Genomic DNA, 3,577 nt, shown 5'->3' on the forward strand with positions numbered 1-3,577 from the left:
ATGAGGATGGCAGGAGTATTGTGATGCCAAGTGTCAGGGAGGATTTAGATGACAAAGGTAATGGAGCATTGTGATGACAATGGCTTGGAGCATTGTGATGACAAGGGTCATGGAGCATTCTGATGACAAGCTTGTGGAGTATTTTGATGACAATGGCATGGAGCATTGTGATGAAAACGGCATGGGACATTGTGATGAAAAAAGCATGGAGCCTTTTCGTGACAGGGTTCAAGGAGCATTCTGATGACAAGTGTCAGGGAGCATTGTGATGAGAAGTGTATTGAGAATTGTGGTGACAAAAGTCATGGAGCATTGTGATGAAAAGGGCATGGAGTATTGTGATGACAGGCATCATGGAGCGTTATGATGACAAGTGTTATGGAACATTGTGATCACAAGGGTTTGGAGCATTGGGATGACAGAGGTCATGGATCATTTTGATTTCAAGGAGCATGGAGCATTGTGATGACAAGGGCATGAAGCAATGTAATCCCAAAGTTCATGGAGGATTGTGATGACAATGGAAATGGAGTATTTTGATGACAAGCTCATAGAGTATTGTAATGACAAGGTCATGTAGCATTTTGCTGACAAAGGCATGGAGCATTGTGATGACATGTGTCATGGAGCTCTGTGATGACAAGCGTCAAGGAGCATTGTGAATACAGGGGTCATGGAGCATTGGGATGACAAGGGCATGGATCATTGTGATGACAAGTGTCATGGAGCGCTGGGCTGAAAATGTTCATGGAGAGTTGTGATGACAGGTGTCATGTAGCATTGTGACGACAAGCTAATGGAGCATTGTGATGACAAGAGTCCTGGATCATTGTGTTGTCAGGTGTCATGGAGTGTTGTGATGACAGTGGTCATGGAGCATTGTGATGATATTGGCAATGGAGCATTGTGATGAGAAGGTCGTGAAGCATTGGGCTGAAAATGTTCATGGATTATTGTGATGACAGTGATCATGGAGCATTGTGATGACAAGGGAATGGAGCATGGTGATGACAAGTTCCTGGAGCATTGTGATGAGAAGATCATGGAGACTTGTGATGGCAAGTCTCATGGAGCATTCTGATGAAAAGGGACATGGAGCATTGTGATTACAGCGGTCTTGGAGCATGGTGATGACTAGGGCATAGAGCATTGTGATGAGAAGGCCATGGAGCATTCTGATGACATGCGTCATGGAGTTTTGTGATGACAAGGGCATGGAGCATTGTGATTACAGGGACCTTGGAGGATTGTGATGAAATGGTCATGGATCATTGTGATGAAAATTGCATGGAACCTTGTCATAACAGGGTTCAATGAGCATACTGACGACAAGTGTCAGGGAGCATTGTGATGACAAGGGCATGAAGAAAAGTGATCCCAAGGTTCATGGAGGATTGTGATGACAATGGAAATGGAGTATTGTGATGACAAGCGCATAGAGGATTTTAATGACAAGGTCATGTAGCATTTTGCTGACAAATGCTTGGAGCATTGTAATGATATGTGTCATGGAGCACTGTGTTGACAAGCGTCACGGAGCATTGTGAATACAGGGTTCAAGGAGCATTGGGATGACGAGGTCATGAATCATTGTGATGACAAGTGTCATGAAGCACTGGGCTGAAAATATAAATGGAGTGTTGTGATGACAGGTGTCATGGAGCATTGTGATGACTAGGGAATGGAGCATTGTGTTGCAAAGTGTCATGGAGGATTCTGATGAAAAAAGTAATGGAGCATTGTGATGAAAATGGCTTGGAGAATTGTGATGACAAGGTTCAGGGAGCATTGTGCTGACAAGTGCATGGAGAATTGTGATGACAAGGGTCATGGAGCATTCTGATGACAAGCTTTTGGAGTACTGTGATGACAGTGGCATGGAGCATTGTGATGAAAACTGCATGGGGCATTGTGATGAAAAAGGCATGGAGCCTTTTCGTGACAGGGTTCAAGGAGCATTCTGATGACAAGTGTCAGGGAGCATTGTGATAACATGTATATTGAGAATTGTGATGAAAAGGTCATGGATCATTGTGATGAAAAATGCATGGATCCTTGTCATGACAGGGTTCTAGGAGCATACTGACGACAAGTGTCAGGGAGCATTTTGATGACAAGTGTATTGAGCATTGTGATGACAAATTTCAAGGAGCATTGTGATGAGAAGTCCATTGATAATTGTGATGACGAGCCACATGGGTCATTGTGATGACAAGTGTTATGGAATATTGTGTTCACAAGGGTTTGGAGCATTGTTATGACAGAGGTCATGGAGCATTTTGATTTCATTGTGATGACAATAGCATGAAGCATTATGATGATTGGCATGGTGCATTGTGATGACAGGCTTCATGGATCATTGAAATGAAAAGGGGCATAGAGCATTGTGAATACAGTGTTCTTGGATCATTGTGATGAGAAGGGTCATGGAGCCTTTGATGACAAGGCCATGGAAATTCGTGATGACAGGGGTCATGGAGCATTGTTATGACAGGTGTAATGGAGCATTGTGATGGCAAGGGCATGGAACATTGTGATGAGAAGTCCATGGAGCATTTTGATGACATGTGTCTTGGAGCTTTTTGATGACAACGGCATGTAGCAATGTGATGAGAGCGTTCATGGAGTATTGTGATGACAATGACATGGAGCATTGTGATGCCAAGGGTCATGGATCTTTGTGATGACAAAGGTCATGGAGCATTTTGATGGCAAGTGTGTGGTGCATTGTGATGAGAAGGGCAGGGAGCATTCTGATGACAGGGTCATGGAGCAATTTGATGAAAAGTATCATGGAACATATTGATGACAGGTGTTATGGAACATTGTGATGTCAGGGGTCATCGAACTTTGTGATGATAATTGCATGTAGCATTGTGATGACAGGAGTCATGGAACATTGTGACGACAAGGGTGAGGGTGTATTGTGACAAATAGTGATGTAGCCTTGTGATATCAGTGGTGAGAGGGCATTTTGATGAGAAGTGCATGGAGCATTGTGATGACAAATTTAAGGAACATTGTGATAACAAGATTGTGGAGCACTCTGATGACAAGCGCATGGTGCATTGTGATGACATGTGTCATGGAGCATTTTGCTGATAAGCGCATGGAGCATTGTGATGACAAGGGTCATGGAGCATTGTGCTGAGAAAGGCATAGAGCATTGTGATGACAAGGGTCAAAGAGCATAGTGATGAAAAGTTCATGGAGCATTGTGGTTAAAAAGGTCACAGATACTGTTGATGACCAGGGCATGAATCATTGTGATGACAAAGGTCATGAAGCATTGTGATGACTTGAGTCACGAAGCATTGTGATGACAGAGGTCATGGAGCATTGTGATAACAAAGGCATGCAGCATTGTGATGACAAGGGCATGGAACATTGGTCTAATAAGTTTCATGGATTATTGCGATGAGAGTTGGAATGGCGCATTGTGATGACAAGGGCATCGAACATCGTGATGAGCAGATCATGCAGTATTGTGAAGACAGGTGTCAGGGAGCATTGTGATGACATATATAATGGCCCATTATGATGACGATGGCTTGGAGCATTGTGATGCCAAGTGTCA

This window comes from Mesoplodon densirostris, unplaced genomic scaffold (assembly GCF_025265405.1).
Source record: "Mesoplodon densirostris isolate mMesDen1 unplaced genomic scaffold, mMesDen1 primary haplotype scaffold_35, whole genome shotgun sequence".
NCBI lineage: Eukaryota > Metazoa > Chordata > Mammalia > Artiodactyla > Ziphiidae > Mesoplodon > Mesoplodon densirostris.